Here is a 25,111-nt window from a genome sequence, read left to right on the forward strand (position 1 = left end):
GTAAATATACAGATGCCAAAATGCCTATAATTATTATTCCATCTATTTTGCTTGTAGCTAATATGTAACATTTGGTAGGCATTGCAGGAGAAAAATTATTTTAAGAGAATTATGTCCATATGTAAAACTTTTGAAGTTAGAGATTTTTTTCTTCTAATATCCCAAGTATTATTTAAGTGCATAAAGAATTATAAAACCTATATAGATGCTAACAGAAAATGGTTTTGCAACTGACAAATTTCTTATTTGGTAAGATTTTTATTGTTATTATTACTGCTTAGTTTCAGCTTGTTCGAGGACAGTATTCTCCCACTTTTTTGATATTTGGGTATTTCATTAAATTCATTCAGATGAATTTAAGAAGACTTTCTCCAGATAGTACCTTAATCCCATGTATTTTGTTTAACTGAAATACGTTGGGAAAAGATAATTGGTTTTATTAACATATTGAGTGAAAAAGGACCTTAGGTAAATTATTTCAAGATTTAATTTAAAGTAACAGTTCTATCTAATCTGAGAATTAACCAAAAATGACTTCACAAATGTAGCTGTGCTTCATAATCATCTACTGTTATCACTGGTGGAATTTACAGTCTGAGATGTGTAACTGTGGGTTGTCATGCATATGTATGATCATGTGTGGAGTAATTTTTAAATGTATCAAGAAAAAAACAAGTTCAGATGCAAATGCAAGTTTCCAGAAATGCCCTCTTGCCTCTCATGACAGCAGAATCAGAAAGGACCAGCAGATGTAGTCATCAAAGAGATAGATCATGAAGTCAGCCAAAGATCCTGATTCCTGAAATCCTCTGAACTCCAGCTAGGAAACACATTACTCATGCCCTACCCTCTGGGAAACCCCTGAGTGTCTCCTCAACCCAAGTTTCTATTATAAATGTAACAACAAAAGTAATGAAATCATAACAACAAGTTATGAGAACTTGTTTTTTCCTATCCATGTACACCATATAAAGATTTTGGGTGACCCTGAATGCTATGACCACATCTAGAAGTGCTAAGAAAAAACATTCTTTCTTTCCTGCAGTATCAGACATCATGCAGAGGAAGAAAACCCCAACCCAACCCACACACATGTGGTCTGTGATGTACCCATAATAGAAAGATCAATCTTGTTTTTGAGGTTAAGTTATTCTATCACACTGACATTTCACAGTGACCATCAGACTAGTCCAGGCCAAGGTTATCAATTGTAAGAATCTCTAAATACTAACGACAAAACACAGGCTTTGTTCAATCTTTTTTTCAAATTTTAGAAATCTGGAACAATCCCAAACCCTCCCTGAACTGTCTGAACTTGAAAAGCTACAAAAGATGTCAAGGAAAAATAACAATTTCATGGACAATTGCTTTTGTATGTTACATTCTGTTTGGCATTAGCACATCACTCAAAGATCTGAAAAATGTCTAAGATCAGCTATTTCTATCACCTGCCCTGGGAAGGTGGCAAATAGAACTCAGAACAGAGGGTCCCTCATGTGGGTCCACCACAGACTGGTGGCTTGTGGGCCACACAGGCTGCAGAGAGACTAACACTGGCATTTTGAGGGAGGAGGTCAGGGCCAGGGAACTCTGCTTACATAAAACTTGATCTCATATCAAATCCATCTCTCCTCTATAAACTAAACTTCAACCTGTTGAATTGAGATGCAAAAAGATGCTACATGCAAATAACCGATGGCTTAAAAACCCATTGCTTCCTAACTAGTATTCTTTATATTATCCTCTTCCTAAGGTGAATTACTATCTCAAGCAAATAAGACTGCTGAAAAGGAATTAGCTTCAGGATTTCCATATAAAAACATGAGAGTAACCTTAGAAAATTCTCTAGAGTCGGAAAAAGAAAGTATAACACATTTTCATAAAAAGCAATAATGATGTATTTAAAGGTAAGCATCTTTGTGGGAATATTTGCTCAAAACTTTGAGTAAATTCCTGATAAATGTCCTGGATTTATCTTGATGGGTAAATGTATATACACACATGAATGGATCCAAGAAGTATATGAGAATTTATGCTAATATGATAGCAATCATCCTCATAAAATGATTAGTAGTTTTTTAAGACTAGTTTTCATCTGTGACAGATACTAAACAATAGTCTTAGTTATATTTACAAAGGTGGTTTTATTGAAAAAATACTTCAGAACATTTCACACATATTGTATACTTTATTGGTCATTTACCTTGCTATTTCTCACATAATAATATTTTAAAACACGCTCCAATGGTAATTTTTCATGTTTGTTAGCTGATTTGTTTAGTGTCTAGTTGGCAAGAACCTGGGTTTCAAGGTGCAAGGAAAAAAAACTGCATCCAATATGTTTAGAAATCAAATATTTATGATTGCAATCATGGTAATTTCACTCTTGCAAAAGTTTTCTCCCCTAAATTAAAATGAAACAAAGTTCCACATGTTGTTAGAAAGAATGGCAAAGCGAGAACCAGACCCCCTGAAACAATAGAGTCATCAGGCAACTTTATAGCCCGGTCTAATTCGATGTGTCAGGCCCTAATCAGCTCTGTTTCACAGCGCTTTGCTCCATAAAAGCAGATTTGTTTAACTGCAACCTGTGTATTTCAGCATGACTGGAGCCAAAGAATAACGTCTGAAAGCTGGCACATCTCATGGGTTAGATGGTGGGGGTAAAGTGAATCCATCATTTGCTGGAGAGGCAGAGAAAAAGTGACAGGCTCATTCATGCCTTCGAGACATTTTTAGGTCTACTGAAAATTTTAATCTGTGCACTCTAGATGAGCCCCTGCACTCCCTAATTTAGAACATGTAGCCATGTGGGGAATCTGTCTGTCTCAGATAGGGCAGGCGGGATGCTATAGGACAACCAGCCCTCCGAGCGGTTTTCTCCTCTAAATGCATCCTGCCTTGAACTTTACACACAACGCATAAGCTCCATTTACAGGAGGATTTCAGAGTTAATTAAACGCGGAATTTTTTCTTTAGAAATCACGTACGCCTAGGGGTTAAGTAATAGCATTTCAGCAACTACTTTAATTTAGGATTAAACCTACTGTACATTTTCCAAGGGAGTTTTATTTTTATAAGGACACATCTATAGAGATGGGGAAATTTGGCCCTTCTGTTACCATAAAAGGTTTTAAAAATAGCTTTTAAAAAAGACACCATTCACTAAGAGATGCTGCAAATCAGCAAATTCAAAATCATGCTTTGCATAAAAAGCACTGGAAACAGACAAATAAAGGACAGTGCTGGTAAAATTGTTGCTTTGCTGATAGGGCCGTCAAATGACTTCCACCAAAGGCTCCCAGGTTTGAGTTCTCTTTGCTCTGGATTTGCTCTTTGCATGCCACAGGAATAATCCCAGAAGCATAATATTTACAAATATTTGGGTCAAAGATGACAGGTCAGATTTTTATGATCAAACTAGCAAGTCAGTGCCAATATATTTCATCATTTAGTAGGAACTCTGACTAACGTTCCTACATAGAATAGGACATATCATCATTCTTAATTTTCTTAAAGCTGGAGCCTTAACAGTGGACAAAATGTGAGCAAATGAAGAACAGACCAATCCAGGAACTTAGTATCTTCCTCAGTGGATTTACTTTGGAAACACCGTGCAATAAAATCTTCACAGTAAATGTAGGACTTGAGTTCACGTTCATTGATGTTTTTGAGCATCGTTTGCAAGAATGTTGCACGTTAGCAAAATGCCCAATCTATTAGGTTGTAGATTTACAAGAAGCCAGAGAATATTTTTCAAAATAAAATTTAGAAAAATACAGAAAAATAAAGTGCATTTAAAATTTGGGAACACCCGCAACATTTTTCTATTTCTGTTTAGTTTAAATTATTTATGAGACTTCGTGTGTTCTCAGCATAGAGTGCTTCTTTCCTTTCCCGAGCTTTTGCACTGGCCATAAAGCTTGAGATGAAAATAACTGTTACCAGTTTTAAGGTAGAAGTACAATTAGGCAGCATTTGACATTTTCTGTGGTCCACTGAGCATATGGACTCTTGGAGGTAAAAAGTTCAATTCATGAGGAAGAGCAGAGACAACGGAAGGCTAGAATGACTACAGCAAAATAAAACAGCCCCAAAGCCCCACCGAAAAAGCCCCCATCCATAAATCTTGTTAATCCTCAAAATAAAGTGAGTAAGGGAGAAAAGTATGCTCTCCTTCAGACTGGCCCAGATTCTTTATTGCTTAAATGAAAGGCTTGAAAAAATGAAATGATTAGAAGAATGAAAGAGGTAATTAGATCAAGAAAAATTGAAACTTTTGTAGTTTGTAGAATATAAGCCATGGATAGTACTGTGAGGAAGTATAAATATCCTCTACTGAATGTGTCAAAGTTTGGTATTGACATCTGTGCAGATTTCTGTTGGTTGTGTGAAAGATTCTCATTTTAAAGCGATGCATCTATATGTCATGTGATCTCCATTGTTTGACCTGCTAAAATAAAAATCATACTGTTCTAAATGTATCCCCTGTCCAAATACCTTGCCCAGAGTTTTAATTCTGGTACACTTCCTGTTTCAGTTCTTATTCATTTGGACAATAATTATATATTCCTAAGTTCTAAAAATAGACATTGGAAAAGGAAGTTAAATAAAGCAAACAAAGATCATCTAATCGTGACTAAAAGCCTCATCAAGAATTGTAATTTGGAAACTTTATCTTAATGTCTATGGGGAATCTGCTATTAAAATAAACCTTTGGTCTTGAGAAAAATAATGCAGATATAATAATGCAAACATTTAAGATAACTTAATTAGCCCATTTTTGGATACAAGATAATGAATTTAATTGATTTGCATGATTATTGTTTGGTAATTATAAAACAACAATATTATAAAGCTTCAAATCTATGTTTGTAGTAAAAATGAGTTTTTAATGATTTTTACTTTCAAATAATTTGCTAATTATAAAGCGGCATAATGATTTTCTAAAAAGACAATTCTACATACATACATAGTAGAGAAGGAAAAATAATCCTATCGCAGGCTACTTATAGATCCTAACGTTTTGCTGTGTATCTTTCCGAGTTGGATTGCTCTCAATGATCCACATAGTATAGACACAGTTATATAGACAGGGATAAATACAAATGGGAGATTTTGCTGCTTATTTTTGTGAATCTGTTTTATGCTATCACATAAGATCATATCTTGAATATTTACCATGTCAGCTAGTATCTTTTGGAAAGAGAAATTTTGTTAGCTTTGTGAGTCTCCATGTTATAGATACAGCACAGTTTAGTTGATTGATTAGGGTTTTTGAGTATTTAGGTTATTTCCTTTATCCTCGTAATACAACAGCCCTAAGCTGTTTATTTATTTATTCTGTTTATAAAGTTGATGCATGGTAATTTTTTAAACTGTCCATTTCACAAAATCTAATACAAATGCCTTAAATAAAATTTCTCAAATTATAAGAAAAATGCATTTTCAATGTTTTAAATTGCATTTTTGGATGCTTCTAAGAATAACAATCATACATAAATATTTATATGATTTTTTAAGCATAAATTCTATTTTTATGTTTTTTCCAATTAAGATTAATATCTTTTATATAAGCACTCATCATATATTACCAATATTTTTCTTTTTATATTTTTAGCAAGCTTAAAAGATTCATTTTTTGCATATGTGTAATTCCAAATGTATAAAATTAAATGTAACATTCTATTATAGTTTATGCCTTTGTGTGAGTGCTTACAAAATCTCTTTAAGTTATGGAAATATCTACCTATATTTTTTGTTCTCTTACTTTGTTTTGAATATTATCTCATATTATCTATATGTAATGTGCTTGAACACATGGTAGGGTAGAAGAACTAATTTTATTTTATTTTTTTAATAAAGAGTTACCCTGGAACTATTATCAAATAATGTCTCTCTTCCATTGATTTCAGAGTGTCATCTTTAGCATGTATGTACTAAAAACTAGACACTAAAGTCTATTTCTGTTCTTTGGTTCTGTTTGATTAAATTCTGTCTTTCCAACTCAAGAGGACACAGTTTCAATCATATGGCTATTTAAAATGTATTTTAATTTTTAGCACAGCAAGTTCTCTCGTTATAATTTAATTAAATTAAAAGAAATTGACAAATTTTCTCCCGGTATTGCTTCCCAAACCATTTCATCATACTTCTGTTAAGTAGCACAAAGTAATATTGTTATTTACATTTATATCCTACTTAGGGATAAGTTGCATTTAAAAATATTTTTATGTTTATTCATACAACTTTAGAAAAATTGTCTCTCTCTCTCTAGAGATAGATACATACATACATACTTACATAGATACATAGATGCATACATAGATGCATAGATAGATAGAGATATACATACACACCAAGTTAATTTTTAGATGATGTGCATTTTTATAGTAGGTGTAAATGAAGGCTTTGAATCCATATGCTTCTTAGTTACAATTGCTAGATTTTGGAAATTTTGGAATTTGATTTCTATGATTCTTAATATATATTAATTGTATTCCCTTGGCTTATCTACATAGTAAATTAAATCTGAAAAGATAATTTTTCCACAGGCTTTTATATCAGTTAAAGAAAATCTACAATCAAAACAGAGTTTTCACTAAACTTTAATCACATCACTTTTCAAAGTGTCAGAGAGACAGCACTAAAACACCACATCCGCATCATAGAGTATATGGTCTTATTATTTATTCCTATGTTTGATAGTTCTGATTTAGTCTTTTATTTTTTAAAAAATCTATTAAATATTTTTAAAGGATGAATTTTATTGTTTATATTTTTTCAGTTTTCTATATCAATATGAGTTTTATTCTTTATTAATTTATTTTTCTGTTGTTGGGATGTTGTAGGCCTTTTCATTCTTACTTATTGATTTTACACTTAGTTTATTTTAATTCTGTCCAATTGGCTTTGCTGTACTTAGATCGAGGTCTTTCTGGGGAGGCTTCAAGATTGTGTTAAATATTATGCTTTGAATTTTAATTTTTTTCCATAACTATCTATCTATCTATCTATATTTATATCTTGTATTAATAGATATAAATTGATTTTATATAACTATATCAACATATATATAGAGATATTGGTAGATACAGATACTGATACTAGTACAGATACAGATATAGATATAGAATAAATAGATCAGAAGTAACCTGAATCTGTTTTGACGTCTTTCCTCAGACAACGCAATTAATTCCTCTCCTCCACTCCCTCCTTTTATTTATTTTTGGAGCCAGTGGCTCGAGGTCAACTTGTTAAAATAAGAAGTTAACAAGGTGTTGAATGAAGAGCCTCCAGCCTGTCCTCCCCAGGTTCCCCTACTGTCATGTGAGCAGGCTTCTGTCACGCTAAAGCCCTGGAGACCACCGTTTGGTCCCAGAACCCTGGTAAAGGATGGAGTGACATTAAGGGTCAGACATGTGAGCCTCTGGATGCAGCCAAGTGAGAAATCGGCTCCAATGGATGACCTTGAACAGAGACAATTGAGTAATCTCCTTCCAAACTGGTCTGGGAATTTGTGCTAATGAATTCTTCCAAGATTGAAAGAGGAGAGAATGGGTGCTTAAAAGGTAAGGGGCATCTTCATTCCTGTCCTGTCCCTAGGTTCTTCAGAAAGCAGAAACTAACACACCATTGTAAAACAATTATACCCCAATAAAAAATTTTTAAAGAAAAAACAAGGGAAGGGACAGAAACAAACAAACAAAAAAACCATGAAACCCCGAAACACCCAGGCATCAGATATTTCCAGTTGTGGACAAATGCTCTATTTCTGGATAACAAGTTTGATTAATTTAAACATGTTTAGATGAATTTAAGGTTGGAGTTGAGATTCCTGTCTTCCAGAGCAACATAGAGGAAAGTGGTGATCCCAGGAGCTGTACAATCTCTCATCAGGATTAGCATGGGTGTACCAACACACATTCCCACCAGCAGTGCACACCCTCTCCAGCATTTCTCCACACCCTCTCCAGCATTTATTGTTTCTAGGTTTTTTGATGATGGCCATTCTTACCGGTGTGAGATGAAATCTCATTGTAGATTTTTTTTTTTTTTTTTTTTGGTACGTGGGCCTCTCACTGTTGTGGCCTCTCCCGTTGCAGAGCACAGGCTCCGGACGCACAAGCTCAGCAGCCAGGGCTCACTGGCCTAGCCGCTCCACAGCATGTGGAATCTTACCAGACTGGGGCACGAACCCATGTCCCCTGCATCGGCAGGCAGACTCTCAACCACTGCACCACCAGGGAAGTCGCTCATTGTATTTTTGATTTTCATTTCTCTAATAACTAGTGATGTTGACCATCCTTTCATGTGTTTGTTGGCAGTCTGTATATCTTCTTTGGAGAAATGTCTATTTAGGTCATCTGCCCCTTTTTGGATTGGGTTGTTTGTTTTTTTGTTATTGAGCTGCATGAGCTGCTTGTAAATTTTGGAGATTAATCCTTTGTCAGTTGCTTCATTTGCACATACTTTCTCCCATTCTGAGGGTTGTCTTTTGGTCTTGTTTATGGTTTCCTTTGCTGTGCAAAAGCTTTTAAGTTTCATTAGGTCCCATCTGTTTATTTTTGTTTTTATTTCCATTTCTCTAGGAGGTGGGTCAAAAAGGATCTTGCTGTGATTTATGTCATAGGGTTGTGGAGAACAGTATGGAGGTTCCTTAAAAAACTACAAATAGAACAACCATATGACCCAGCAATCCCACTACTGGGCCTATACCCTGAGAAAACCATAATTCAAAAAGAGTCATGTACCAAAATGTTCATTGCAGTTCTATTTACAATAGCCAGGAGATGTAAGCAACCTAAGTGTCCATCATTGGATGAATGGATAAAGAAGATGTGGCACATATATACAATGGAATATTATTCAGCCATAAAAAGAAATGAAATTGAGTTATTTGTAGTGAGGTGGATGGACCTAGAGTCTGTCATACAGAGTGAAGTAAGTCAGAAAGAGAAAGACAAATACCATATGCTAACACATATATATGGAATCTAAGAAAAAAAGTCATGAAGAAGCTAGGGGTAAGACAGGAATAAAGACACAGACCTACTAGAGAATGGACTTGAGGGTATGGGGAGGGGTATGGGTAAGATGGGACAAAGTGAGAGAGTGGCATGGACATATATACAGTACCAAACATAAAATAGATAGCTAGTGGGAAGCAGTCGCATAGCACAGGGAGATCAGCTCGGTGGTTTGTGACCACCTAGAGGGGTGGGATAGGGAGGGTGGGAGGGAGGGAGATGCAAAAGGGAAGAGATATGGGAGCATATATATATGTATAACTGATTCACTTTGTTATAAAGCAGAAACTAACACACCATTGTAAAGCAATTATACTCCAATAAAGATGTTAAAAAAAAAAAAGAAAAGGATTAGCATGGGGCACTGTTGTCTTTGTCGCTTCAACTACCTTCTGGGAAGATGAATCTTAACCTTCAACCTTGGAATAGCTCTGTCTGCTTGGAGTTGCTGACCAAATCCACAATGGCTGGACTTCAGATCCCTGTGTTAAGGATGCACCCTATCCCCTCAGAGTCACAATAATATCAGGAGGTGAGGCAGGGAGCTGCCTCTATTTCCCTACTGGAGTTGGATGTTCTTCTGGCCTCCCCACTTAAGGGGATGTTTTAAGGGATTTTCCCATATGAACAATATTGACACAAGGGAAATGGGGTTTGAAACCATACTTGTTTCACTATGCATTCATTAGATGGACATTTCCATGGAAAAAGGTCAAGTTCAGGACAATGGGTTATAAAACCAACTACTGGAATATGGCATATTTATCTGGAACTGGAATGAATCTCTTCTTCGTGCAGGAATGCAGGGTACAGAGAAAGCATGCATCCCTGACAACATTTCTTAGCAGATCTCTGGAAGCCAGAATTCTAAGTACAGCTGGGTTATGATGTTGTCCTTTAGGGAAAAAATAAAGGTTCATCTTTATTTTGAATGTGTTGTACTTTTATAATAACAAGTTGAACTAAGCGATATTTCTGCTTCACTTACAAAACCTAACTAGTGGATTTGTTTTTTGGTGCTTCATTACTGTAGGCTAACTAAGTGGTTAAGGACATGAAAAGTTCACTCCCAGCCTGTAGTTCTTTAAGCATTTATTTCCTTGTCAGTATTATTATGTCAGCAAGTATATGGAGGTGGGGGGGGGTAAGAGGCGCCCTGGAAACTGTTCACCCAATTAAATAAAATACTGCAAAAATTATATAAATGAAGATATGAAGGTGTCATCAATGAATCCCAATATTCTGGCTCTAAAAATTAAAGGGTTTTTTTCATAAAAGAATCCAGTAATACATACATAAATGTGTATGGCCAAATTTGTCACATTTTCCACAGGGAGAGTTAAAGCAATGTAATGCCTTATCTTTTAATATGCTTTGATCTGGTGGAACCAACAGGCTAGGCTATCAAGAGAGGAAACACAGACATCTACGTCTGGCTGCCTCTTACGTGAGTAGTTGTAAGTAGCATATTAAGTGAGTTGACTCCAAAGAATGGATTGTTTTTTGTAAGCATTTGGTAAACAGAATTGGCGAAACCCATTAAAAAATAGTAATCCCTGAGAACTGGAGTGATATATGTGTCCACTCAAGAGGAATGTGGTGTCAGCCCTGTGGTTCTGGAACATCGTGACCTGTTTTCTAGGAAGCATAACTTTAGGATCAGGTTATGATTTACAAACTCATCTCCCAGGTGAAGGTTTAAGATGAATAAAACAGGACCGTTTGATGTTAATGAAATGTTTCCTGGGAAGCAAACCTAATGATGTGTTTCTGTTTGAGTGTTCTTCTGCCTTCATTCATATTTTCTAAAGAAAGCAGAACAATATGGGGAGTACATTAATCATGTTACTACTCTGGTTGGAATAATTTATTTAACAGTATCATAGTTTCCTGGAAGATTTACTAAGCCTCTTCAATTACTTAACTCTTGTAGAATAATTTTCATAGTGACAAGAGCTGATGAGAAAAAAATACATGAATGAAGTCATTAACCTAGAATGTTTCAGATGCATCTGGATGAATAAAATGTTTTCATTATTCAGTTTATCAGGAAATAATGTTTTCTATGTATCAACTTTTCAAAAAACCTTTATTTTCCTTCATCTTTTTCAATATTGTGGATAAATGGCAAATATTTACTGATGAATAAATTAAGTAAATACTTTGACATCACTTTGCTTGCTTGTGGAATAAATGTCCTACTCCAATTTTCTGAGAGGTCAGACACTAGTCAAAATTGCATGAATCTTTTTCATAATGACCTCTGTACTTCCTTTTAGTATTTTCCATTTCTTCCCAATATTCTAAGCATTACTTGTGTGTACCTGCTTGCAGAAGCCTTTAGGTCAATCCACTGAAGTATTTTCTAATACAATTTACATTGAACAAAGCTCTTAAAAGTCTAAATAATGGAATTGCAGGCTCTGTGGTAGATATAAAAAGATATTGTTTACACTCAAATCAGACAAGCCATTGACTATTAAATGCACTTAAATGTACCATTGTTTTATGTACCGCTCAGAAAGAAAATAAAATTATAAACTATAATGCATGCTTCAGAATAGTTTATACAGCATATATATTCATCACACTAGCCTTTGGAAACTTGAAAATATCTTTAATATATTTCAAGGAAGATGTCATCTTTTTCTTTTTTATTGTTTGCAGGTGATGGGCAATCATTTTGCACATAACTCACTTGCAAAATGGAACACATGGTGATCTACATGTGGGTTTTTCCCATTCTTAGGTACAATAAAGCACTTTATTTTTGCTTTGCAAGAAAATAAATGGAATTGTAGTCATTCCTCCAATGGCTAACATTTGCTGGCAGAGATTGAAAGATGCCGTCAATTCCTAGATGATGTGTCTTGAACTTAGAGCTGATATACTGGGGGAAATGTGCTTCTAGAATAGATGAAATGTAGTACTTGGGGAAGGATTCCATTCCTAAAGCCATTTAATTTGTTTGCTCAGAAGAATGAACTGTCTACCACTGCTATCCATCTATGGTTATCAATCCTAGAACTTCAGTGGCAGTAGTAGTATATTTATTAAGAGATGGACCATGTAGAGGTATACTATGAAATATAGCCTATGTTTTTGTTAACTATTTTCTGTATTAAATGTCAACAATTAGTTATTAATATCCTTAATTTACCTTAATCATCAAATTATATAAATTATAAATAAATTATAAATAAACAAATATTTATTCTTGGAAATATTACAAACTAGTTGACAGAGAATGCAAGCATATGTGAAATGAAATTAAAATCATTTCAAAATAGAGCTTTAAAAATTAGATAATTCTGTACACCCTGATGTACGTATATTACACCAAGATGTTTATTGACACATTATATGTTTAAATTTGTAATGCAATTTTCAGAACAGTTAATAGTTTCCCCCTTGATATTTTGCTAAAATTTTGAACATGCTCCTAGCAGGTAAAAAATGACCCAGCGTCTTGTCTGAATAATTAAATGCATGGGAGTGGTTACTTGAGAGTAACATATTTTTTCACTTTATTTATTGAAAACTTTTAAAACTATAGGCATACATTTCCTGTGTTATGAAGCGCTGCATTTAAGAAAATATCTGTATGCAGCAAGATAGTACAGAAACAAATACCTAGATAGTTATTTATATTTACGCAGTAATGTGCAACAGCTTTCAAATTTTTTACTTTATCACTTCAAAATTTAAAGAAATAACATTTTATTATTATTATTTGTACCATTGTTTTATGTATTAATAATTAATTATTAATAAATTAATAATTTAATTTATTATTAAATATACAGGCTTTTGGGTTTGACAGAACTAGGGAGAAAATATTTGCAAATGATGTGACTGACAAGGGGTTAATATCCAAAATATACTAATAGCTCATACAACTCAATATCAAAAACAAAAAGCCCAATCAAAAAATGGGCAGAAGAGTTAAGTAGACATTTTTCCAAAGAAAACAAACAGATGACCAAAAAAGCACATGAAAAGATGTTCAACATCACTAATTATTAGAGAAATGTAATTCAAAACTATAGTAAGGTATCACCTCAAGCCAGTCAGAATGGCCATCATCAAAATGTCTACAAATAATACATTCTGAAGAGAGTGCAGAGAAAAGGGAACCCTTGTACACTGTTGGTGAGAAGGTAAATTGGTGCAGCTTCTATAGAAAACAGTATGGAGTTTCTCAAAAACTAAAATTAGAGCTACCATATGATCCAGCAATCCTACTCTTGGATATGTATCTGGAAAAAATGAAAACTTTAATTCAAAAAGATACATGCACCACAATATCTCATATAGAGGCCTAGAGAACATTATACTTAGTGAAGTAAATCAGACAGAGAAATACAGTTATTTTATGATATCACTTATGTGTGAAATCTAAAAAATACTGCAAATGAATCTATATACAAAACAGAAACAGACTCACAGACATAAAAACCAGCTTACATTACCAAAGGGCAGAGAGGGAGGGAAAATTAGGAATATGGGATTAACAGATACAAACTACTATACATAAAATAGATAAGCAAGAAGGATTTACTATATAGCACAGGAAATTTTATTCAATACCTTGTAATAACCTACAATGGAATATAGTCTGAAAAAGTATATAATGGAATCACTTTGCTGTACACCTAAATTTAACACAATATTGTAAATCAACTATACTTCAATAAAAAATGTAGAATAAAAAAAAAAAAACTAGGTCCCAATTCCAGTGCTGACCCTGATCACATACATTTCCCATTCTGTAAAATGGGGCAATAAGACATGATTATTGTGAAATTTGCCTGGGCTGTTACGTACAGATCATGGTGCATGACTTATAAGAGATAATCAACTATTTAAGCCTCCTTAACCACAGTTATATACAATAAAGGGAAAACAATATGAAAATACTTATTAAAATATGAATAGCCACAACATTTGTACAAATTAACATATTGAATACAAATATCTGATGCCCAGAACCTTTTGTAAACTGAAAAGAAATTGAAGAAGAAGGAAAAAGAGTAGAAAAGGAAGATAAGGAGGAGTAAGGAGAGATTGACAAAAGGAGGATGGGAGGAAGGAAGGATGGAGGGAGGTAAGAGGGAAGGAGGGAGGAGGTTGGGGAGGAGGGAGAGGAGGAGGGAGGGAGGAGGGAAGAAAAGGAGAGAGGGAAGGAAGGAGGGAGGGAGGAAGGAAACAGGGAGGAGGGAAGAAAAGGAGAGAGGGAAGGAAGGAGGGAGGAAGGAAGGAAGGATGGAAGGAAGGAAGGGAGGAAGGAAGGGAGGAAGGAACTAGTCTTTTTTTCATCAAGTAAAATAGCTGATGTAGTATCAATCAGTGTTTAGGATTTTTATTCCATTTTTATTTATCATTTTGCTACATTAAGTATAATTGTCAATCTTAATGTCATTCATAAAAGAAAGGCTATTGTTATTTTATAACTATTAAAGTTATGAAATGCCTACTATGTTTCATTCCCTGAGCTATGCTTATGGACAGTGTCTTTTTCAAATATGAAGCAAACCCAATGAGTTGCCTTAACTATTTTTATTTTATTGATGAGATGACAGAAGTTGCGATTTACTGACCAAACTAAAGTTACTTGAAAACACAAACTTACTTGTTAATGTAGACCTGAACCCATATTAGAAACTATAACATTTCCTTTCAAAAATATGCAAGATACAGGTTATTTCTCAGGAGCCAAGAACCAAAAACAAAAACAGAAAATAAAACCATACTAGTTGTTAATAAATTCCCTTGAGGAAACATTGTGGAATAAGAAATACAGTGCATGAACACCTCTATTAATGCTACCAAGTCCAAGCTCATACTGCTTCTCACACAACAGGTCAATAAAGCAGGAGACAAGGTGTAGGGGCAAGGACTAGGGACTTTATTTAGAAATCCAGGAGACCAAGAACATGGCGTACTAGTGTCCTAAAGAACCATCTTGTCAAGGTCTGGATGCTAATTTATTTTACAGAACAAAGAGGAGATAATGTAAAAAGACCATAAATGGTTGCCAGTATTTCCTGATTTTGGCCAGTCTCTGGACAGGATATGTTAATTTCTTCTCTCCTGCAGCCATTCACAGGTGGGCTGGGTCAGGATGTTTCCTGTGAGCTGAACAAAGGTATTTAATATTCAGATATGGGAGGCAGGGTTCCCAGATATGGGACATTATGTACACTTGAAGTTATAGGCAACATCCCTTTAGTGATTAACTTGTAGCAAAAGCAGTAGAATACAAAGGTTAAAGTAAAAGAAACAGATCCAATATGGAGTCAGATTTGTTCTTTCCTATTACATTAATGGAGAATCCAAAACACCTGGGCTGTCCATTTGCTAGCTGGGTATAATCTTTCTCAAATCCTGTAATATCTTGAACTTAAAATTTTTCTTGTGCATAAAATGGAAATAATAATACCAAGTCATAAATTTTGTAAGGAGATAACATGAGGTAATGTGTACAGTATGTAGTCCAACTGCAAGTAAAATTGTTTTTGATTGTGATCACCAAAAGGATAACTGCTTTGATTATATAATAATTTGAAAATGTTTCTAATAACATTGCTATGTCCACAAAGAGATAATAGAACCATATTTTATTTTTTCAACTATGGAAAACTCTAAGCTGTAAGAGACTATAAAGAAATGAAAAATGTCTTAAGTGGCATATTGTTATTGAACACTTTAATTTTTTATAAATGTTGCTTAATAAAATATACACAATTATGATGTTTCAAGAGAGATTATAAAATGGCTTGTCCCAAGGAACTATTTAATATATCAGTCATGAACAAGGTGTGCAAACTTACCAAGGAAGTCATTCAAATAAGGTTAAATGGCCTGAATCCTGAAAATATATACATAATATGACATCTTTGTATAAAGAGCCAACTTTAGTGTGAATTTGCTTTAACTTTGGAGAAGCAACATATAGTCTGATTTCCCCTAAAACTGAGAGCACAGAATTGCTGCAACAGAAGAAAAGGATTCAAATATTACTTGATCATTCGTCAACAGAGACTGTGAAACTTTATTCTAAGAGTTTGAATTAAACACAATGTGAAAATGTGAACACTTTTTTTGGGGGTGGGGGACCTGGTGAATAAGGGAGAGGCAGGATGAAAATGGTGCTTAGCCTTTTGTCCTAATAGGTAGATTACACATTTGAGAAAAGCAGAAGTGAGAGCAGTTGTTTTCACGCATGTTATTACATCACAATGAGTTAGACTAGAGACTAGAAACAAAGGGAAAAAAGTTGATCCTGCAAAAGACTACATATCAGCATCAAAGGAAAAAGTGAGATTAAAAAGTAGCTCAGCTGGCCCATTAGAAGGATGTTAATACCATCAATAGTACTTTAGTACGATGTACATTTTTAATTTGGGAGGAGTGGAGAGTTGTAAAGATTCTCTTTCATCCTAAATATCCGTTTTCAACAGTTATCAAAGAGAAGGTTGATATTTCTTGGTCAGTCACACATATACTCACATTTATATTTATGACACAAAACACACTGCTGACACCTCCCCTAAAATACACCCAAATGGGCACACTATCTGTATATGTATATATTAATGACATAAATATTGTGTTATTTGGGCCCTGACTTAACCTATATAAGGAATGCAAATCTAAGGAAATGCCCCATAATACATCGTAAAATTCTATGATGTTATATTAAAAGCCTGTATTAAAAACTTATAAAAACCTATATTCAATATATTCAATAAGAATATGTTGAACCTATATTGAACTTATATTCAATAAGAAACCTATACTAAAACTTTATTTAAACTTTTCATCCTACCAACTATCTTAGAGTTAGTTTTTATCTTTATTTCTAAAACCCAATTAATTATATATATATGTGTGTGAACATAGGCATATATGTGTAGAAATATATGCATACATATACATATATTTTATATACATATATATATATATATAGAGAGAGAGAGAGAGAGACAGAGAGACAGAGAGAGACAGAGAGAGAGAGAGTGACAGAGAGACAAAAAGACAAATTTTCAATTGCATATGTGAAATTGCTTTAGGATTCTCATATAGTATCAACTCAAACATTTACTCTATTAGAGTTAAATAAAATTATAAATTGTGTGTCCTTGTGCTATGTAGATGTAATAGAAATCAGATCAGAGGAGCTTGGGAAGATGGCGGAAGAGTAAGATGCGGAGATCACCTTCCTCCCCACAGATACATCAGAAATTCATCTACACGTGGAACAACTCCTACAGAACACCTACTGAACGCTGACAGAAGACCTCAGACCCCCCAAAAGGCAAGAAACTCCCCACATATCTGGGTAGGGCAAAAGAAAAAAAGAATAAACAGAGACAATAGGATAGGGACGGGACCTGCACCAGTTGGAGGGAGCCGTGAAGGAGGAAAGGTTTCCATACACTACAAGCCCCTTCGCGGGCGGAGACTGCAGGTGGCGGAGGGGGAAAGCTTCGGAGTAGTGGAGGAGAGCACAGCAACAGGGGTGTGGAGGGCAAAGCTGAGAGATTCCGGCACAGAGGATCAGTGCCCTCAGGCACACACCAGCCCGAGAGGCTTGTCTGCTTGGCCGCCGGGGTGGGCGGGGCTGGGAGCTGAGGCTCGGGTATCGGCTTTCAGTCGGAGCGCAGGGAGAGGACTGGGGCTGGCGGCAGGAAGAGAGCCTGAAGGGGTTAGTGCACCACGGCTAGCCCGGAGGGAGTCCGGGGAAAGGGTCTGGAGCTGCTGAAGAGGCAAGAGACTTTTTTTCCCTTTTGTTTCCTGGTGTGCGAGGAGAGGGCATTAAGAGGGCTGCTTCGGGAAGCGCCGGAGACAGGCGCGAGCCGCGGGTAAGGCACGGACCTCGGAGACGGGCGTGGGACGCTGGGGCTGCTGCTGCTGCCGCCGCCGCGGGGCCTGTGTGCGAGCGCGGGTCACTGTCTGCCCCGCCTTCCGGGGGGCCTGTGCACCCCGCCACTGCCGGGGTCCCGGGACACGGGGACGGCTTTCCCGGGAAAGCGCACGGAGCGCCTCGGTCTGGTGCAACATCACGCCGGTCTCTGCCGCTGCAGGCCCGCCCCACACTGCGCGCCCCTCCCTCCCCTCTGCCTGAGTGAGCCAGAGCCCCCGAATCAGCGGCTCCTTTAAACCCGTCATGTCTGAACGAAGAACGGACGCCCTCCGGTGACCTACACGCAGAGGCAGGGCCAGGTCCAAGGCTGAGACCTGGGAGTTGTGAGAGCAGAGACAGGGAAATCTCTCTGTGCAGCCTCGGAGGCAGCGGATTAAAGCTCCATGGTCCATTTGATGTGCCCTGCGTCTGTGGAGTGCATAAATGGACAGCGAATCATCCCAAATTGAGGAAGTGGACTTTGAGGAAAACATTTAAGACTTTCCCCCCTTTTCCTCTTTTTACAACGAATTATCCCAAATTGAGGAGGTGGACTTGGAGAGCAAGATTTTTGATTTTTCCCCCTGCTCTCTTTCAGTGAATGTGTATGTGTAATCTTCAGCGTAAGATTCTCTCTGTATAGCTTTGCTTCCACCATATGTCCCAGGGTTCTATCTGTCCGTTTTTTTTTTTCAATAATTACTTTTTAATTTTAATAATTCTACTATATTTCATACTTTATTCTATTTTACTTTACCTGCTCTTTCTTTTTTTCGTATCTTCCCTTCCTCCCTCCCTCCCTCCGCCCCTCCTTTCCTTCTTTCTCTCTTTCTTTCCTTCCTCCCTCCCTCCCTCCCTTCTTCCACTCACTCTTCATTTTTCTTTCATTCCTCCCTCTCTGCCTCCTTTCTTTCTTTCTTTCTTTCTTTCAATTCTTCCTCCCTCCCTCCCTCCCTCCTTTCTCTCTTCCTTCCTTCCTTCCTATCTTTCCTTCTCCCTTTCTCTCTCTCTTTCTTTCTTCTACTAATTCTTTCTTTCTTCTTTTTCTCCCTTTTATTCTAAGCCGGGTGGATGAAAGGCTCTTGGTGCTGCAGCCAGGAGTCAGTGCTGTGCCTCTGAAGTGGGAGAGACAACTTCAGGACACGGGTCCACAAGAGACCTCCCAGCTCCACATAATATCAAGCAGCGAAAATCTCCCAGAGATCTCCATCTCAACACCAGCACCCAGCTTCAGTCAACGACCAGCAAACTACAGTGCTGGTCACCGTATGCCAAGCAACTAGCAAGGCAGGAACACAACCCCACCCATTAGCAGAAAGGCTACCTAAAAACATAATAAGGCCACAGGCACCCCAAAACACACCACCAGACGTGGACCCGTCCACCGGAAAGACAAGATCGAGCCTCAACCACCAGAACAAAGGAATTAATCCCCCCCACCAGGAAGCCCACACAACCTACTGAAAGAACCTTAGCCACTGGGGACAGACACCAAAAACAACGGGAACTACGAATCTGAAGCCTGCAATAAGGAGACCCCAAACACAGTAAGATAAGCAAAATGAGAAGACAGAAAAAAACACAGCAGGTGAAGGAGCAAGATAAAAACCTACCAGACCTAACAAATGAAGAGGTAATAGGCAGTCTACCTGAAAAAGAATTCAGAATAATGATAGTAAAGATGATCCAAGATTCTATTTCCAAGATCCAAAATCTTGGAAATAGAATAGACAAAATGCAAGAAACAGTTAACAAGGACCTAGAAGAACTAAAGATGAATCAAGCATCGATTAAAAACACAACAAATGAAATGAAAAATACTCTAGATGGGATCAATAGCAGAATAACTGAGGCAGAAGAACGGATAAGTGAGGTGGAAGATAAAATAGTGGAAATAACTGCTGCAGAGCAAAATAAAGAAAAAAGAATGAAAAGAACAGAGGACAGTCTCAGAGACCTCTGGGACAACATTAAACGCACCAACATTCGAATTATAGGGGTTCCAGAAGAAGAAGAGAAAAAGAAAGGGACTGAGAAAATATTTGAAGAGATTATAGTTGAAAACTTCCCTAATATGGGAAAGGAAATAGTTAATCAAGTCCAGGAGACACAGAGAGTCCCATACAGAATAAATCCAAGGAGAAATACGCCAAGACACATATTAATCAAACTGTCAAAAATTAAACACAAAGAAATCATATTAAAAGCAGCAAGGGAAAAACAACAAATAACACACAAGGGAATCCCCATCAGGTTAACAGCTGATCTCTCAGCAGAAACTCTGCAAGCCAGAAGGGACTGGCAGGACATAATTAAAGTGATGAAGGAGAAAAACCTGCAACCAAGATTACTCTACCCAGCAAGGATCTCATTCAGATTTGATGGAGAAATTAAAAAGTTTACAGACAAGCAAAAGCTGAGAGAGCTCAGCACCACCAAACCAGCTTTACAACAAATGCTAAAGGAACTTCTCTAGGCAAGAAACACAACAGAAGGAATATACCTACAATAACGAACCCAAAGCAATTAAGGAAATGGGAATAGGAACATACATATCAATAATTACCTTAAATGTAAATGGACTAAGTGCTCCCACCAAAAGACACAGAGTGGCTGAATGGATACAAACACAACACCCATATATATGCTGTCTACAACAGACCCACTTCAGAACTAGAGACACATACAGATTGAAAGTAAGGGGATGGAAGAAGATATTCCATGCAAATGGAAATCAAAAGAAAGCTGGAGTAGCAATTCTTATATCAGACAAAATAGACTTTAAAATAAAGACTATTAGAAGAGACAAAGAAGGACACTACATAATGATAAAGGGATCGATCCAAGAAGAAGATATAACAATTGTAAATATTTATGCACCCAACATAGGAACACCTCAATACATAATGCAAATACTAACAGCCATAAAAGGGGAAATCGACAGTAACACACTCATAGTAGGGGACTTTAACACCCAACTTTCACCAATGGACAGATCATCCAAAATGAAAATAAATAAGGAAACACAAGCTTTAAATGATACATTAAACAAGATGGACTTAGTTGATATTTATAGGACATTCCATCCAAAAACAACAGAATACACATTTTTCTCAAGTGCTCATGGAACATTCTCCAGGATAGATCATATCTTGGGTCACAAATCAAGCCTTGGTAAATTTAAGAAAATTGAAATTCTATCAAGTATCTTTTCTGACCACAATGCTATGAGACTAGACATCAATTACAGGAAAAGATCTGTAAAAAATACAAACACATGGAGGCTAAACAATACACTACTCAATAACGAAGTGATCAGTGAAGAAATCAAAGAGGAAATTAAAAAATACCTAGAAACAAATGACAATGGAGACACGACGACCCAAAACCTATGGGACGCAGCAAAAGCAGTTCTAAGGGGGAAGTTTATAGCAATACAATCCCACCCTAAGAAACAGAAAACATCTCGAGTAAACAACCTGACCCTGCACCTAAAGCAATTAGAGAAAGCAGAACAAAAAACCCCCAAAGTTAGCAGAAGGAAAGAAATCATAAAGATCAGATCAGAAATAAATGAAAAAGAAATGAAGGAAACGATAGCAAAGATCAACCAAACTAAAAGCTGGTTCTTTGAGAAGATAAACAAAATTGACAAACCATTAGCCAGACTCATCAAGAAAAGAAGGGAGAAGACCAAATCAATAGAATTAGAAATGAAAAAGGAGAAGTAACAACTGACACTGCAGAAATACAAAAGATCATGAGAGATTACTACAAGCAACGCTATGCCAATAAAATGGACAACCTGGAAGAAATGGACAAATTCTTAGAAATGCACAACCTGCCAAGACTAACTCAGGAAGAAATAGAAAATATGAACAGACCAATCACAAGCACTGAAATTGAAACTGTGATTAAAAATCTTCCAAAAAACAAAAGCCCAGGACCAGATGGCTTCACAGGCGAATTCTATCAAGCATTTAGAGAAGAGCTAACACCCATCCTTCTCAAACTCTTCCAAACAATTTCAGAGGAAGGAACACTCCCAAACTCATTCTATGAGGCCACCATCACCTTGATACCAAAACCAGGCAAGGATGTCACAAAGAAAGAAAACTACAGGCCAATATCACTGATGAACATTGATGCAAAAATCCTCAACAAAATACTAGTAAACAGAATCCAACAGCACATTAAAAGGATCATACACCATGATCAAGTGGGGTTTATTCCAGGAATGCAAGGATTCTTCAATATATGCAAATCAATCAATGTGATACACCATATTAACAAATTGAAAGAGAAAAACCTTATGATCATCTCAATAGATGCAGAGAAAGCTTTCGACAAAATTCAACACCCATTTATGATAAAAACCCTGCAGAAAGTAGGCATAGAGGGAACTTTCCTCAACATAATAAAGGCCATATATGACAAACCCACAGCCAACATTGTCCTCAATGGTGAAAAACTGAAACCATTTCCACTAAGATCAGGAACAAGACAAGGCTGCCCACTCTCACCACTCTTATTCAACATAGTTTTGGAAGTTTTAGCCACAGCAATCAGAGAAGAAAAGGAAATAAAAGGAATCCAAATCGGAAAAGAAGAAGTAAAGCTGTCACTGTTTGCAGATGACATGATACTATACATAGAGAATCCTAAAGATGCTACCAGAAAACTACTAGAGCTAATCAATGAATTTGGTAAAGTAGCAGGATACAAAATTAATGCACAGAAATCTCTGGCATTCCTGTACACTAATGATGAAAAATCTGAAAATGAAATCAAGAAAACACTCCCATTTACCATTGCAACAAAAAGAATAAAATATCTAGAAGAAACCTACCTAAGGAGACAAAAGACCTGTATGCAGAAGATTATAAGACACTGATGAAAGAAATTAAAGATGATACAAAAAGATGGAGAGATATACCATGCTCCTGGATTGGAAGAATCAATATTGTGAATATGACTCTACTACCCAAAGCAATCTACAGATTCAATGCAATCCCTATCCAACTACCACTGGCATTTTTCACAGAACTAGAACAAAAAACTTCAAAATTTGTTTGGAAAAACAAAAGACACCGGATAACCAAAGCAATCTTGAGAACGAAAAATGGAGCTGGAGGAATCAGCCTCCCTGACTTCAGACTATACTACAAAGCTACAGTAATCAAGACAGTGTGGTACTGGCATAAAAACAGAAAGATAGATCAATGGAACAGGATAGAAAGCCCAGAGATAAACCCACGCACATATGGTCAACTTATCTTTGATAAAGGAGGCAGGAATGTACAGTGGAGAAAGGACAGCCTCTTCAATAAGTGCTGCTGGGAAAACTGGACAGGGACATGTAAAAGTTTGAGATTAGATCATTCCCTAACACCATACACAAAAATAAGCTCAAAATGGATTAAAGACCTAAATGTAAGGCCAGACACTATCAAACTCTTAGAGGAAAACATAGGCAGAACACTCTATGACATAAATCACAGCAAGATCCTTTTGGACCCACTTCCTAGAGAAATGGAAATAAAAACAAAGATAAACAAATGGGACCTAATGAAACTTCAAAGCTTTTGCAAGCAAAGGAAACCATAAACAAGACCAAAAGACAACCTTCAGAATGGGAGAAAATATTTGCAAATGAAGCAACTGACAAAGGATTAATCTCCAAAATTTATAAACAGCTCATGCAGCTCAATACCAAAAAAACAAACAACCCAATCCAAAAATGGGCAGAAGACTTAAATAGGAATTTCTCCAAAGAAGATATACAGACTGCCAACAAACACATGAAAGAATGCTCAGCATCATTAATCATTAGAGAAATGCAAATCAAAACTACAATGAGATATCATCTCACACCAGTCAGAATGGCCATCATCAAGAAATCTAGAAACAATAAATGCTGGAGAGGGTGTGGAGAAAAGGGAACACTCTTGCACTGCTGGTGGGAATGTGAATTGGTACAGCCACTATGGAGAACAGTATGGAGGTTCCTTAGAAAACTAAAAATAGAACTACCACATGATCCAGCAATCCCACTACTAGGCATATACCCTGAGAAAACCATAATTCAAAAAGAGACATGTACCAAAATGTTCATTGCAGCTCTATTCACAATAGCCCGGAGCTGGATATAACCTAAGTGTCCATCATCAGATGAATGGATAAAGAAGATGTGGCACATATATACAATGGAATATTACTCAGCCATAAAAAGAAACAAAATTGAGCTATTTGTAATGAGGTGGATAGACCTAGAGTCTGTCATACAGAGTGAAGTAAGTCAGAAAGAGAAAGACAAATACCGTATGCTAACACATATATATGGAATTAAAAAAAAATGTCATGAAGAACCTAGGGGTAAAACGGGAATAAAGACACAGACCTACTTGAGAATGGACTTGAGGATATGGGGAGGGGGAAGGGTAAGCTGTGACAAAGCGGGGGAGTGGCATGGACATATATACAGTATCAAACGTAGGGTAGATAGATAGTGGGGAGCAGCCGCATAGCACAGGGAGATCAGCTCGGTGCTTTGTGACCGCCTGGAGGGGTGGGATGGGGAGGGTGGGAGGGAGGGAGATGCATGAGGGAAGGGATGTGGGAACAGAGGTATATGTATGACTGATTCACTTTGTTATAAAGCAGAAACTAATAAAAAAATAAAAAAGTAATCAGATCATATTATAATCATTATGTTATTCAGGAGACAAGAAGATGGCTCAAAGAATCTAACAAACTTACAAAAATCGTATAATCAGAGGGACATATGGACAAGACCTAGATCTTCTGGTTTTCAGATTGGGTATCTTTCTTTCTTCTTTGTAAGAGGCACAATTATCAATCTATTTGTATGAGTCTTCCAAAAATGAAGGTATTGATAATATATTCTGTGGCTTATTGTGTCATTGAAACATAAAAAAAGATATTGCTTTGTGACTTTTGAAATTGAAAACCTTTTAAAAAGTGCTTTGTTTTATATTATGCTTACCAAAATTTTAAAAAATACATTTTTTTCAAAAATCAACTTAATCTCCATACTTTCTTGAAAACTTAAAATACCGTGTAATGAATTTGAGGTTGGTTTGTTTGTTTTTTTGCGGTACGAGGGCCTCTCCCCGCTGTGGCCTCTTCTGTTGTGGAGCACAGGCTCCGGACG

The sequence above is a fragment of the Mesoplodon mirus genome, assembly GCF_964341445.2.
Source record: "Mesoplodon mirus genome assembly, chromosome: 17".
Lineage (NCBI taxonomy): Eukaryota > Metazoa > Chordata > Mammalia > Artiodactyla > Ziphiidae > Mesoplodon > Mesoplodon mirus.